Here is a 16,659-nt window from a genome sequence, read left to right as displayed (position 1 = left end):
TGAAAAGGAATAAACGGGAAAGGAGAAAAAATGAGTGGGAAATATCAGGGAGCGAGACAGAACATGAAGACTCCTAACTCTGGGAAAAGAACTAGGGGTGGTGGAAAGGGAGGTGGGCAGGGAGTGGGGGTGACTGGGTGACAGGCACTGAGGGAGGCACTTGATGGGATGAGCACTGGGTGTTATTCTATATGTTGACAAATTGAACACCAATAAAAAATAAATTTATTAAAACAAACAAACAATCCAACAAACAAACACCTCACAAAGGACAGCACAAGAAAAGGGCCCTGTAATCTGGGGTCACAACAACCCCAACAGACAATTAGGGGTGGACATTTGGTCTGGTTGCAGGTTTTGCGCATCAGTAAAAAGTCTCTCAGGGGACAATGCATGGACACAACCCCGCGCTTTGATGTGTGCCACATATCCAGCAAATGAGGCTGAGGGCAGGCATCTGGTCTAACTCAAGGACAAGCCCAAGGTTGCCCCATATTGGCTGCTTAAGAGCACAAGGATAAAACCTTACCCACAACAGGCAAAGGGTGCCACTGCAGCTGACTGGACTAAAGGCAAACATGTCTTAACCATGACAGTAGGGCATATGCAGCTAGACACCCAGGAAGTACTTGGTTCTGGTGAGCAAAGGACATTGCACTACACGACACTACAGGACCTCTTCTTCATAAGGACATATTTCCTAACATATAGAAATAGAGAGTTAGACAAAATGAGGAGATAGAGGAATATTTCCCTAACAAAAGAACAGGGTAAAATTACAGAAAAAAAGGATAAAATGGAGATAATAATACCTGGTACAGAATTCAAATAATGGCCATAAAGATACTCACTGTACTTGAGAAAAGAGGGGAGAATTTCAGTGAAACCATCAATGAAGAGATAGAAAATATTTTTAAAAAGAGCTAATCAGAAGTGAAGAACTCAATAACTGAATTAGAAATACAGTAAGGGGGATCCCTGGGTGGCTTAGCAGTTTAGCACCACCTTTGACTGGAGTGTGATTCTGGAGACCTGGGATCGAGTCCCACATCAGGCTCCCTCCATTCAGCCTGCTTCTCCCTCTGCCTGTGTCTCTGCCTCTCTCTCTCTCTCTCTTTCTCATGAATTAATGAATAAAATATTTTTTAAAAAAAGAAATACAATAAGGGAATAAATAATAGACTATAGGCAGAAGAATGTATCAGCAGCTTGGAAAGTGATGGAGCTGAACAAGAAAAGAAAGAATAAAAAAATGATAATAGGTTAAGGGAACACAGTGATAACATCAAATGTAATAACATTTGCATTGTAGAGATCTCAGAAGGAGAAGAAAGAGAAAACAGGGCAGGAAATCTATTTGATGAAATAATAGCTGAAAACTTTCCTATCTGAGAAGGAAACAGACATTGAGATCTAAGAGGCACAGAAAGCACCCAACAAAATCAACCGAAGGAGATCTTCACCAAACACATACTAATGTACAAATTCCAGGGCAGAGGGCATGGAATAGCAATCTGAAGAATGCCTGGGATGCATAGGAGGGAGACTGCCCCTTTTAGAGGCATCCCTAGAGGTAGCAAACAGAGATGCCTCTCCCAGGACAAAGGTGCTGGCTGGGAGCATTTCCCTCCCCTACCCCCAGGAAAAACACAGAGCCACCAGCATAAAGCAGCACTGGCTGCCTAACCTGCCTTCAAAGTCCCACAGTCTGCCCTCTGGCATGACTGGCCTTGTCAAGCTTGCCTCAGCTCCAGTGTCGTGGGCCTGTTGCCCAGAAGACCAGTAGAAACCCCTCCCCATACCACATGTTCTAACAAGAGAGTTCTATAGGGCTTCATTTCTCCCAGAAGTGGTGTCAGTTCTCATTGAAGGAGCAGAGCAGACCTCATTTAGTGAAAAGTCCCCACACTCTGGCCAAAGTCCAAACACTGTCTACTGCAGATGAATGATCTGAAAGATAGAGCAGTGAAAAACCTCAGCATAATGCATGAAGCACACACTAGGGACACCTCTGATGTGTCAGGCCCTGGACGATACATGACCACCACTTCATAAAGCCATTACTCTGAGGAGCAGGAAACATAGCAAGCTTTCTAACAGAGAAGAAGGCAGAGACACAGGCAAAATGCCAAGTGGAGGAATTCATCCCAAATAAAACAATTATATAAAGTCTTGGCCAGAAGTCTAAGTGAAACAGATATAGGGCAGCCCGGGTGGCTCAGTGGTTTAGCGCCGGCTTCAGCCCGGGCCTGATCCTGGAGACCCGAGATCGAGTCCCACGTCAGGCTCCCTGCATGGAGCCTGCTTCTCCCTCTGCCTCTCTCTCTAATAAATAAAATCTTTAAAAAAAAAAAAAAGAAAGAAACAGATATAAGTCACATGCCTGATGGAGAATTGAAAGGAATAATCACAGGATATTTTCTGGGATTTAGAAAACAATGCAAGACTCCAGGGAGGCCCTTACAACAGAGATAAAAGGGTAAAAAACAGAAATAAAAAATACAATAACTGAGATTAGAAGAGATTTGATGCAATGATCACAAGGTTGGAGGAAGCAAGGGAAAGTGTAAGTGATAAAGAAGAGAGGCTAATGGAAAATAATAAAATGGAACAAAAACTGAACAAAAGAGAGAAGGAATATGGATCATGAGAATAGACTTAGGGAACTCAGTGACTCCATCAAATGTAATAACATTTGTATTACAGGAGTCCTAGAAGAGAGGGAAAAGGGGTAGAAAATTTGTTTGATGAAATCATAGCTGAAAACTTCCCTAATCTGGGGAAGAAAACAGATATTCAAATCCAGGAGGCACAGATATCTCCAGTCAAAATCAACAAAAGCAGACCAACACCAAGACATATTGTAATTAAATTTGTAAAATATAGCATTAAAGAAATCTTTAAAACAGCGAGACAAAAGAAGTCCCTAACTTAGAAGGGAAGACCCATAATGCTAGCTGCAGATTTCTCAACCGAAACTTGACAAGCCAGAGGGAGTGGTTTATATGCTCAGTGTGATGAATGAGAAAAATCTGCAGCCAAGAACACTTTATTCAGCAAGACTATCACTCAGAATAGAAAGATAAAGAGTTTCCCAGACAAACAAAAACTAAAGATGTTCATGACCACTAAACTAGCTCTGCAAGAAAGATTAAAGGGGACTCTTTGAGTGGGAAAGAAAGACCACAAGTAACAAAGACCAGAAAGGAACACAGAAATCTCCAGAAAAAATAACAAAACAAATAATAAAATGGCACTAAATATGTATATATCAATATTTACTCTGAGTGCAAATGGACTAAACCTTCCAATCAAAAGACAGGGTGTTAGAATGGATGAGAAAACAAGACCTATGCATTTGCTATAAGAGAGTCATGTTAGATCTAAAGGCACCTGCAGATTGAAAGTGAGGAGATGGAGAAACATTTATCATGCACATGGACAACAAAAGAAAGCCAGAGTAGCAATACCTTCTATCAGATAAATTAGATATTAAATCTAACAGTATAATAAAAGATGAAAAATTACATTGTATAAAGGGACCTATATGACAAGAAGATCTAACAATTGTAAATATTTACGTACCCAACATTAGAGCACCAAAATATATAAATGAATTAATAACAAACATAAAGATACTCATTTATAAGTATACAATAATAAGTAGGGAATTCTAACACCCCACTTACTTCAATGGACAGATAATCTAAGCAGAAGATCAAAAAAGGAAACAATGACTTTGAATGACACACTGGACCATGTGGACTTAAGAGATTGCAGAGCATTTCATCCTAAAGCAACAGAAAACACATTCTTTTCAACTGCACATGGGATATTATCTAGAATCTGTCATGGTAGGTTACAAAACAGCCCTCAACAAATACAAAAAGATTGAGATCATACCATGTGTCTTTTCCTCCCACAATATTATGAAATTAGAAGTAAACACATGAAAAGAATTTGGAAAGACCACCAATACATAGAAGTTAAACAACATGCTACTAAAGATTGAATGAGCACTGGGTGTTATACTATATGTTGGCAAATTGAATTAAAATGTAAAAAATGTAAAAAGTCTGAGGAAAATAAAATAGAACTGGAACATAACAACAACAACAAAAAAGAATGAATGGGTCAACTAGGAAAGCAAAGAAGAAATAAAAAATACATCGAAACAAATGAAAATGGAAACACAATGTTCCAAAGCTTTTGAGGTGCAGCAAAAATGGTCATAAGAGGAATATATATAGCAATATAGGACTATCTTAAGAAGCAAGAAAAATCTCAAACAATGTAACCTTACATCTAAAGGAGCTAGAAAAAGAACAACAAATGAAACCTAAAGCCAGTGGAAGAAAAGAAATAATAAAGATTAAATAGAAATAAATGATATAGAAACTAAAAAAAAAAAAAAAAAAAACCAATAGAACAGATCAATGAAACCAGGAGATGTTTCTTTGAAAAAATTAATAAAATCGATAAACCTCTAGCCAGATTTGCTTTAGGATGAAATGCTCTGCAATAAGTGAGAAAGACCCAAATAAATAAAATCACACGTAAAACAAAGGAATTAACTACAAACACCACAGAAATACAAACAGTTATAACAGAATATTATGAAAACATGTGTCAACAAATAGGACAACCTGGAAGAAATGGGTAAATTCCTACAAACAAATAAACTACCAAAACAGAAGCAGGAGTAAATCGGAAACTTGAACAGACTGATAAGCAGCAAAGAAATTGAATCAGTAATCAAAAGTCTCCCCACAAACAGAAGTCTGGGGCCAGATGGCTTCCCAGGGGAATTCTACCAAACATTTAAAGAAGAGCTAATACCTATTCTTTTCAAACTATTCCAAAAAATGGGAAATGGAGGAAAACAGCCAAATTCACTCTATGAGGCACACAAAACTCTGATATCAAAACCAGACAAAGACTACTAAAAAACAGACCTATAGGCCAATATTCCTGATGAACATGGATGCAAAAATTTGCTTTTTAAAAAAAATTGTATTGTAGTTCAATTTGACAAAATATAGCATAACACCCAGTGCTCATCCCACCAAGTACCCCCCTCAGTACCCATCACCCAGTCACCCCAACCCCCCACCCACCTTCCTTTCCATCACCCCTTATTCGTTTCCCAGAGTTGGGAGTCTATCCTCTGGTGTACCCTCACTGATATTTTCACTCAATTTCTCTCCTTTCCCCTTTATTCCCTTTCATGAATTTTTATATTCCCAAATGAATGAGACCATATAATGTCTGTCCTTCTCCGAAAGACTTATTCCACTCAGGATAATACCCTCCAGGTCCATCTACGTCGAAGAAAATGGTGGGTATTTGTCGTTTCTAATGGCTGAGGAATATTCCATTGTATACATAAACCACGTCCTCTTTATCCATTCATCTTTCGATGGACACCGAGGCTCCTTCCACAGTTTGGCTATTGTGGCCATTACTGCTAGAAACATCGGGGTGCAGGTGTCCCGGCGTTTCACTGCATCTGTATCTTTGGGGTAAATTCCCAGCAGTGCAATTGCTGGGTCCTATGGCAGATCTATTTTTAACTCTTAGAGGAACCTCCACACAGTTTTCCAGAGTGGCTGCACCAGTTCACATTCCCACAACAGTGCAAGAGGGTTCCCTTTTTCTCCGCATCCTCTCCAACATTTGTGGTTTCCTGTCTTGTTAATTTTCCCCATTCTAACTGGTGTGAGGTGGTATCTCATTGTGGTTTCGATTTGTATTTCCCTGACGGCAAGTGATGCAGAGAATCTTCTCATGTGCATGTTGGCCATGTCTATGACTTCCTCTGTGAGATTTCTGTTCATGTCTTTTGCCCATTTCATGATTGGATTGTTTGTTTCTTTGGTGTTGAGTTTAAGAAGTTCTTTATAGAACTTGGAAACTAGCCCTTTATCTGATATGTCATTTGCAAATATCTTCTCCCATTCTGTAGGTTGTCTTTGAGTTTTGTTGACTGTATCCTTTGCTGTGCAAAAGCTTCTTATCTTGATGAAGTCCCAATAGTTCATTTTTGCTTTTGTTTCTTTTGCCTTCGTGGATGTATCTTGCAAGAAGTTACTGTGGCTGAGTTCAAAAAGGGTGTTGCCTGTGTTCTCTAGGATTTTGATGGAATCTTGTCTCACATTTAGATCTTTCATCCATTTTGAGTTTATCTTTGTGAATGGTGCAAGAGAGTGGTCTAGTTTCATTCTTCTGCATGTGGATGTCCAATTTTCCCAGCACCATTTATTGAAGAGACTGTCTTTCTTCCAATGGATAGTCTTTCCTCCTTTATCGAATATTAGTTGCCCATAAAGTTGAGGGTCCACTTCTGGGTTCTCTGTTCTGTTCCATTGATCTATGTGTCTGTTTTTGTGCCAGGACCACACTGTCTTGATGACCACAGCTTTGTAGTACAACCTGAAATCTGGCATTGTGATGCCCCCAGATATGGTTTTCTTTTTTAAAATTCCCCTGGCTATTTGGGGTCTTTTCTGATTCCACACAAATCTTAAAATAATTTGTTGTAACTCTCTGAAGAAAGTCCATGGCATTTTGATAGGGATTTCATTAAACGTGTAAATTGCCCTGGGTAACATTGACATTTTCACTATATTAATTCTTCCAATCCATGAGCATGGAATATTTTTCCATCTCTTTGAGTCCTCCTTGATTTCTTTCAGAAATGTTCTATATTTTTATAGTATAGATCCTTTACCTCTTTGGTTAGGTTTATTCCTAGGTATGTTATGATTTTGGGTGCAATTGTAAATGGGATTGACTCCTTAATTTCTCTTTCTTCAGTCTCATTGTTAGTGTATAGAAATGCCACTGATTTCTGGGCATTGATTTTGTATCCTGCCACGCTACCAAATTGCTGTATGAGTTCTAGCAATCTTGGGGTGGAGACTTTTGGGTTTTCATGTAGAGTATTGTGTCATTGGCGAAGAGGGAGAGTTTGACTTCTTCTTTGCCAATTTGAATGCCTTTAATGTCTTTTTGTTGTCTGATTGCCCGGGCTAGGACTTTCAGTACTTTGTTGAATAGCAGTGGTGAGAGTGGACATCCCTGTCCTGTTCCTGATATTAGGGGGAAGGCTCCCAGTGCTTCCCCATTGAGACTGATATTTGCTGTGGGCTTTTCATAAGATGGCTTTTAAGATGTTGAGGAATGTTCCCTCTATCCCTACACTGAAGAGTTTTGATCAGGAATGGATGCTGTATTTTGTCAAATACTTTCTCTGCATCTAATGAGAGGATCATATGGTTCTTGATTTTTCTATTGCTGACATGATGAATCACATTGATTGTTTTACGAGTGTTGAACCAGCCTTGTGTCCCGGGAATAAATCCTACTTGGTCATGGTGAATAATTTTCTTAATGGGTTGTTGGATCCTACTGGCTAGTATCTTGTTGAGAATTTTTGCATCCGTGTTCGTCAGGGATATTGGTCTAGAATTCTCCTTTTTGGTGGGGTCGTTGTCTGGTTTTGGAATTAAGGTGATGCTGGCCTCATAGAACGAATTTGGAAGTACTCCATCTCTTTCTATCTTTCCAAACATCTTTAGTAGAATAGGTATGGTTTCTTCTTTAAACGTTTGATAGAATTCCCCAGGAAAGCCATCTGGCCCTGGACTTTCGTGTCTTGGGAGGTTTTTGATGACTGCTTCAATTTCTTCCCTGGTTATTGGCCTGTTAAGGTTTTCTATTTCTTTCTGTTCCAGTTTTGGTAATCTGTGGCTTTCCAGAAATGCTTCCTTTTCTTCTAGATTGCCTAATTTATTGGCGTATAGCTGTTCATAATATGTTTTTAAAAATCTTTTGTATTTCCTTGGTGTTGGTAGTGATCTCTCCTTTCTCAATCATGATTTTAATTTGAGTCTTCTCTCTCTTCTTTTTAAATAAGGCTGGCTAATGGTTTATCTATCTTATTAATTCTTTCAAAGAACCAACTCCTGGTTTTGTTGATCTGTTCCACAATTCTTCCGGTCTCTATTTCATTGAATTCTTCCCAAATCTTTATTAACTCTCTTTTGCTGGGTGTAGTATCTATTTGATGTTTTTTCTCCAGCTCCTTTAGGTGCAAAGTTAGCTTTTGTATTTGTGTTCTTTCCAGCTTTGTGATGGATGCTTGTATTGTGATGTATTTCCCCCTCAGGACTGCTTTTGCTGTATCCCAAAGATTTTGAATGGTTGTATCTTCATTCTCATTAGTTTCCATGAATCTTTTTAATCCTTCTCTAATTTCCTGCTTGACCCTTTCATCTTTTAGCAGGATGGTCCTTAACCTCCATGTGTTTGAAATCCTTCCAAACTTCTTGTGATTCAGTTCTAATTTCAAAGTATTATGGTCTGAAAATATGCAGGGGACAATTCCAAACTTTTTGTATTGGTTAAGACCTGATTTGTGACTCAGTATGTGGTCTATTCTGGAGAAAGTTCCATGTGCACTTGAGAAGAATGTGTATTTAATTGTGTTTGGATGGAAAATTCTGTAAATATCTCTGAAATCCATCTGGTCCAGTGTATCATTTAAAGCTCTTGTTTCTTTGGAGTTGTTGTGCTTTGAATATCTGTCTATTGTAGAAAGCGCTAGATTGAAGTCACCAAGTATAAGAGTATTATTATCTAAGTATGTCTTAACTTTGGTTATGAATTGATTGATATACGTGGCAGCTCCCACATTTGGGACATAAATATTGATGATTTTTAGGTCCTCTTTTTGGATAGATCCTTTAAGTATGATATAGTGTCCCTCTTCATCTCCTACTACAGACTTTGGGATAAACTGTAATTTATCTGATATGAGGATGGCTACCCCTGCTTTCTTTTGAGGACCATTGGAATGGTAAATGGTTCTCCAACCTTGTATTTTAGGCTGTAGCTGTCCTTATGTCTAAAATTAGTCTCTTGTAGACAGCAAAAAGATGGATCTTGTTTTTTATCCAGTCTGAAATCCTGTGCCTTTAGATGGGGTTTAAGCCCATTGACCTTCAGAGTTAGTTTTGAAAGATATGAATTTAGTGTCATCATGATATCTATTCAGTCCCTGTTTTTGTGGATTGCTTCCTTGGACTTCCTCTTTCTTTTACATTTTCTCCCTTAATATTTCTTCGAAAGCCAGGTTGGTGGTCACATATTCTTTCCATTTCTGCCTATCTTGGAAGCTCTTTATCTCTCCTTCTATTCTGAATGAGAGCCTTGCTGGATAAAGTATTCTTTGCTGCAGGTTCTTCTCATTTAGGACCCTGAATATATCCTGCCAGCCCTTTCTGGCCTGCCAGGTCTCTGTGGAGAGGTCTGCTGTTAATCTAATAGTTCTCCCCGTATAAGTTAGAGATTTCTTGTTTCTTGTTGCTTTAAGGATCTTCTCTTTATCTTTGGAATTTGCAAGTTTCACTATTAAATGTCCAGGTGTTGAGCGGTTTTTATTGATTTTAGGGAGTATCTCTCTATCTCCTGGATCTGAATGCCTGTTTTCCTTCCCAGGTTAGGAATGTTCTCAGGTATGATTTGTTCAAATACATATTCTGGACCTCTGTCTCTTTCCGCACCCTTGTGAACCCCAATTAAATGTAGATTTTTCCTTCTGAGGTTGTCATTTATTTCCCTTAACCTATCTTCATGATCTTTAATTGTTTGTCTCTTTTTTCCTCAGTTTCCCTTCTTGCCACCAACTTTTCTTCTATGTCACTCACTTGTTCTTCTACCTCGTTAACCCTTGTCATTAGGAGCTCCAGTTTGGATTGCATCTCATTTAATTGATTTTTAATTTCGACCTGATTATTTCTGAATTCTGCAGTCATGAAGTCTCTTGAATACTTTATGCTTTTTTCTTGAGCTATCAGTAGCTTTTTAATTGTGCTTCTGAATTGGCTTTCTGACATTGAATTGTAATCCAAATTTCGTAACTCCGTGGGAGAGGACTGTTTCTGATTCTTTCTTTTGGGTTGAGTTTTTCCTTCTAGTCATTTTGTCAATGCAGAGTGGCCAAAAACAAGTTGTAGTTTAACAAGGAGAAAAAGAGAGAAGAGAAAAAAAGAGGGTGGGGGGACAAACAGAAAACAAAAAGCAAAGGGGAGTATCCTCGATTCTATATACTGTAAATCCCTCTATTTCCCCTGGACCTTTCCAGCGGTGCTTGGTCAATAACTTGCTTTTCCCCTGTCCTTCTAGCTGGTCTTCTTGGGGAGGGGCCTTCTGTGCTGATTCTCAGGTTTGTGTCCCTGGGGGAGTTGCCCAGCCCCCTGCTAGGTGCAGGGCTCTGTGGGAGCTGTTTATCCTGTGAGGCCCCTGCTCAGTCTCAGGTACAAAATGACACCAGGGGGAACAACAACATTGGTGGCGGCCGGCTCTTCAGCCCTGGAGTCAGGTCCCGCGGTAACTATGGCAGCTCCCTTTCTGCAGGGGCCTGGATGCTCCTGGGGCGGGGGCGCCGATCTGCACAACTCGGGGCCACCCAGTGGCAGGAGTGTCCTAGCTGTCCTGTGTCCTCCTGGCCTCTGCCTGTTCCGGGGGGGAGCAGCGGATGCTGGGCTGTGGCCCCCAGTGGCCTGGCGTCTGGGGCCTGCACCACTGGAATTGCGCTCCTGGGGCCTCGCAGCCCCCTCTGCTTGGAGCTGCTGCCTTAGCCGCTGCCGAGGTGCTCCTGGGGCCCTGCTGGGTGCACACTGCAGCCCTTTAGGGAGCTGGGCCTGCAGTGTGTGGCGCTCTCCCCCAGGCGCATGTCCTCTGTTAGTGCCCCTGGGAGCCTGAGGGCATCCCCGCCCTCCTGGGATCCTGCTCGAACTCCCTGCGAGCGCCTTCTGTCTGTGAAGAGTGGTAAAGCTCCTGCTTCTCTGAGACTTGTCTTCCCTCTTCTGGAGACACTGGCAGCGGGGCCTTAGCCTGGCTCCCCTTCGGGCCCCTCCCCCTTGGATGCTTTTTTATTTCTTTATTATTTTTTTTTCTGTCTTCCTACCTTGATAGAAGCGCAAACTCTTCTCACTGTAGCATTCTAGCTGTTGTCTCTTTAAATCTCAGGCTGAATTCGTAGGTTTTTCAGGATGATTTGAAAGCTATCTAGGTAAGTTGGTGGGGACAGGTGACTTGGGGACTCTACTCTTCCACCATCTTGCCCCACCCCCGAGGTTTACTTTTAAAAATAAGGTAAAGAGAGGCTCCTGGGTGGCCCAGTTGGTTGGGCATCTGACTGTTGGGTTCAGCTTGGGGGGTGACCTTAGGGTCATGGGATGGAGCCCTGCATCAGGCTCCATGCTCAGCAGGGGTCCCTCTTGAGATTGCCTCTTTCTCTTCCTCTAGTCCCCTGGCCTTCCCCTGTCTCTAAAATAAATAAATAAGGGGGATCCCTGGGTGGCTGAGTGGTTTAGCACCTGCCTTTGACCCAGGGCATCATTCTGGAGTCCTGGGATCGAGTCCCGCATCAGGATCCCTGGCATGGAGCCTGCTTCTCCCTCTGTCTGTGTCTCTGCCTCTCTCTCTCTCTCTCTGTCTCTCATGAATAAATTAAAAAAAAGAGAAGTTTTAAAATAAATCAATAAATATCTTTAAAAAATAAAAATAGAGGATAGAAAAGGAAACTTGGGAAGAAATGGGTAGGAAATATCAGAAAGGGAGACAGAACATAAAGACTCCTAACTCTGGGAAATGAACTAGGGGTGATGGAAGGGGAGGAGGGCGGGGGTTGGGGGTGAATGGGTGACGGGCACTGAGGTGGGCACTTGACGGGATGAGCACTGGGTGTTATTCTGTATGTTGGCAAATTGAACACCAATAAAAAATAAATTTATTATTAAATAAATAAATAAATAAAATGGAGAAATCCTGGCCAACACCATCTTAACTAAGTGATGAAGTTAATGACAACACTGATAATTCGTGTTGATGCTATGTATTGCTCAATATGACATAATATCAATATGATAACCATTTCTGAATTTCTGACCAATACTCTTTTTTTAAAAAAGATTTTACTTATTTATTCATGAGAGAGAGGCAGAGACACATGCAGAGGGAGAAGCAGGCTTCCTGCAGGGAGCCCAATGCAAGACTCAATCCCAGGACCCCGGGATCACAGCCTGAGTCAAAGGCAGACACTCAACTACCACTCCACCCAGGCGTTCCCCTGATCAATACTCTTGTAAGTGTCAAGCTCATGAACAAATGGATCAGGGGAGAATAAGGAAACATGATAACTAGTATCCCGGATTGAATCCTGGAACAGCAAAAACATGACAATAGCATCCCAGCTGGTGATATCCACAGGAAATCCAGAGTTTAGTCAGTAGTAATATACGATGGTGCCTTGGTGGCTCAGTTGGTTTAGTGTCAGGGTCTTGATCTTGGCTCAGGTCTTGATCTCAGGGCTGTGAGTTCTGGCCCATGTTGCGCTCCACGCAGTGCCATGGTTAACATTAAATGAAGCTGCTATATAGCAATTCTTTCTATTTTTCTTGCATCCTTTCTTTAAATCTTTTTAAAAAATCATTCCGAAATAAATATTTATTAGAAAAAGTTACAGAGGGATCCCTGGGTGGCGCAGCGGTTTAGCGGCTGCCTTTGGCCCAGGGCGCGATCCTGGAGACCCGGGATTGAATCCCACGTCGGGGTCCCAGTGCATTTAGCCTGCTTCTCCTTCTGCCTATGTCTCTGCCTCTCTCTCTCTCTCTCTCTGTGTGACTATCATTAATAAATAAAAATTAAAAAAAGTTACAGAAATGTCACATCTCTGTATACTGAATAGCAAAAGATTGGAAAGATACACAGCAGTGTTATCGATAATTATCTTCAGGGAGGGAGGTGGGAAAGGAGAGCAATAAGTGGATGTCACTAGTTGTGTACTTGTGATTGTGCATCTTTCAAAAAGTCTTTTCACTAATAATATATTTATGTATTACTTGTATAAATCATTATAAAATAAATTATTTGACAACCAAGATTATTTTTTCAATATCCACATTCTTGTCCCTAAGAGCTTCCTATACCCTTGACCTGAAAAGTAGGCAGCTAATGGGAAGACATAATTATTGGGTCCCAGAAGTAAATGAACCTAATAAACATCAGCAAAGCAGCATTAACAGTAAATTCTCAGTGTATCTTGGTGTTTTCAACAGGAATTTATACATCACAAGTGTCAGCAGGATGCATCACTTAGTAGTGTTGGTTGGGAGAGTGAAAAATCCTAATAGTATTTTCATGTCTCAGTCAGTTTTCCTTTTTTATTTTTTTACCCCACTCCTTAACTTCATTTCTCTGTTCTACAGGTTCATGGTAAATTTATGTTTTCTCAATGCCTAAATGCCATCTGAGTGACATGCTCATAAAATATTTAAATACCATGCTTATTTTCTTATAGCTTGTTCCAAGCTGCTTAGAATACAAAGCTTTCTGTTTCCACTTCTATAAACTTGTTGGGAGGAGTATCTTCCCTCTTGAACATGGGCACAAACTAATTTCTCATTTACAGCTTATGGAGATTGGTTTTATTACTATTTCTTTTTAAAATTTTTTGGGATGCCTGGGTGGCTCAGCGGTTAAGCGTCTGCCTTCAGCTCAGGGTGTGATCCTGGAGACCCGGGATGGAGTCCCACATCGGGCTCCCTGCATGGAGCCTGCTTCTGCTTCTCCCTCTGCCTCTGTCTCTGTGTGTCTCTGCCTCTGTCTGTGGGTCTCTCATGAATAAATAAAATCTTACAAAAAAAATAAAATGTGTATTTAAAAAAATAAAATTTTTATTTATTTTGTAAGATTTTATTTAATTATTTGAGAGAGTGAGAGAGACAAAGCATGAGGGGGGAGGGTCAAAGGGAGAAGCAGATGCCCATGCTGAGCAGAGAGCCCGACATGGGGCTTGATCCTGGGACTTCAGGATCATCAACTGAGCTGAAGACAGACACTTAACCAACTGAGGCATGCAGGCACCTCTTTCTCTCTCTGTCTCTCTCTCTCTTTTTAAAAGATTTATTTATTTATTTTAGAAAAAATGAGCATGAGCAGAAGGTGAGGTATGGGGAAGAGGAGAGGGAGAGAATCTTCAAGCAGACTCCCTGCTTAGCAAGGAGCCTACATAGGGCTTTATCCCACAACCTATGAGATCATCACCTGGGCCAAAACCAAGAGTTGGATGCTTAACTAACTGAGCCACCCAGGTGCCCATCATTATTATTTCTGAGTTTATCCTGATGTGGTTCATATTGGGTCCCTACAAACAAATCTAAATGAGAACACATCACAGACCATATCCATTAATCTCTTTGTTGATGTGTACCATTTCAGGAAATGACATCCCAGTGTCCATTCAAGTACAAGGATAGCTGGTTTATTTCATGGCACTCTACCTCACACCCATCTATGGTTTCTTCCATTGATTTATGTAACCAGATCTGCAGAAAAAGGACTGCTAAGTGTTTGTGTTTACCTGCTGCCTGCCTAACTATTCATATATTAAGTGGTACCCATGATCTCGAATTATTCACCATAGTGAAATTAGTTATGATCATAGGAAATCTATAGATCTTCATTACTGGGCCTTAATAGAACATATTAAACAGAAGGTTAAGAATTGGATCATGAACTATCCAAAAACCCAGCATCAAGAACATGAAACAGCATGGTGGTCTAGGAACTTTGAGAAACTTAGACTATATTAACTGCTTCCAATCCCTTCACCATCCCCATTCTTTCATGACTTGTTGTGTGTGGATCTTACGTCCTCACTCCATTGATGATTTTATGTGTGACTTGCTTTGGTTGGTGGTATGGGGTTGGAAATGATAGTCAATCCTGAGCTCAGGCCTCAGAGGGAATCATGTGATTCTGGTTGCTGCTTTTTAGCTCTTGCCATTTTTCTTGATAAAAGAAAGCCACAGAATGAGACACATGTGGTAAAGTATATCTGTGCCTGACCTTCAGCCTGAAGCTAAACTGGCCTGTAGATGTGGGAATAAGAAAACACATTTGTTGTTATAAGCCACTGAAATTCATAGAGTTATTTTTCATCTTGTATTATTACAGCAATAATCAACTCACAACAAAAACATTTCGAGAGGTCTTATAATATCTCATTTGCTCTTATTTTCCTTGCCTTCTCCTTTTTTTTTTTTACTATTTAAAAGTTTTTTTAATAATAAATTTATTTTTTATTGGTGTTCAATTTGCCAACATACAGAATAACACCCAGTGCTCATCCCATCAAGTGCCCACCTCAGTGCCCACCACCCAGTCACCCCCACCCCCTGCCCTCCTCCCCTTCCACCACCCCTAGTTCGTTTCCCAGAGTTAGGAATCTTCCATGTTCTATCTCCCTTTCTGATATTGGTTCAACCAGATCAGTTATAGCCATGGAGGGAGGAAATGAGATGGTAACAACAGATTTCATTCTCTCAGGACTCTTCCCCAATGTGAAGTATGTCAGCATCCTTATCTACACTATCATCCTGATCTACCTGGTTGCAGTCACTGGGAACTTCATCCTGCTTTTTCTTATCTGTATATACTTGAGGCTTCACACCCCAATGTACTTCCTCCTTAGTCAGCTTTCTCTCGTAGATCTGGCCTTCATCAGTAGCACTGTTCCAAAGATGATAAACTTTCTCTCTGGAAGAAAAAACATCACACATCTTGCCTGTGGAACCCAGATATTTTTCTTCTTTACTCTTGGAGGTGCTGAATGCATCCTCCTGACCCTTATGGCCTATGACTGATATGTATCTGTCTGTCACCCTTTGAGATATGTAGTGATTATGAACCAAAAGGTCTGTCTGCAAATGGCCCTTTGTCTTGGATTGGGGGCATTTTAGCTTCCACAGCTCATACAACCTATACCATGAGTCTACCTATCTGTGGCTCCAGAGAAATCTACCATTCCTTCTGTGATTGCCAGCAATCATGAAGATCTCATGCAAAGACACTTCCACCTATGAGCTGGTGGTCTTCGTTATGGGCATTGCTTTTATCATTGTCCCTTTTGGACTTATCATGGCTTCCTACACTTTCATCTTCCTCACTGTTCTTCATATGAAATCCCCCCAAGGCAGGACCAAAGCCTTGGCCACATGCTCATCCCATCTTACAGTGGTAAGTTTTTATCTAGGACCATGTGTTTATATGTACATGACACCTGGTTTCTTCCACACCGTTGAGCAAGAACAGGCTGTGTCTGTATTTTGCACAGTCCTCACACCCATGCTAAATCCACTCATCTACAGCTTGAGAAACAAAGATGTGGTGGGGGCTTTTCAGAAAATCCTGAGGAAACATCCAGTCTCTTAACAAAACACATAAATATCAATGTGGAAAAGAGCTATTTTGAGTCAAGGATAAAAACTCCAGGAGCATCCACAATCACATTTATCAGCATGAAGAACTTTTCCATAGCCCTATGGGCAATTCACATCATTGAATTCCACTGGCAATATTAATTCAATCATAAATGAATAGTTTGTTAAGAAATTTCTCTCAGATTCTAACCATTTGTTCCCAAAATGGGTTAATTTAACTGCTTTTTTATTCCAATTTATATGCATAGACTAAGTTCCAATCTTCTCTTTTTGTACCTCCAATATTGAGACATTTCTCAGTGTCCTCTGAGGCTTACATTTGTTCATGTTATTGGTGATTCAAGTCTTGCTAATTTCTGTTGTTAGAAGT

General features: G+C 40.6%; 1 pseudogene; it reads left to right on the top strand.

Moving 5' to 3' along the window:
- The first annotated feature begins 15,350 nt into the window (after nt 1-15,350).
- Nucleotides 15,351-16,281, top strand: LOC144321328 (olfactory receptor 2T11-like; annotated as a pseudogene).
- The last annotated feature ends 378 nt before the right edge of the window (nt 16,282-16,659 follow it).

The sequence above is a fragment of the Canis aureus genome, chromosome 9, assembly GCF_053574225.1.
Source record: "Canis aureus isolate CA01 chromosome 9, VMU_Caureus_v.1.0, whole genome shotgun sequence".
NCBI lineage: Eukaryota > Metazoa > Chordata > Mammalia > Carnivora > Canidae > Canis > Canis aureus.
This window is presented reverse-complemented; position numbering and strand designations above follow the sequence as displayed.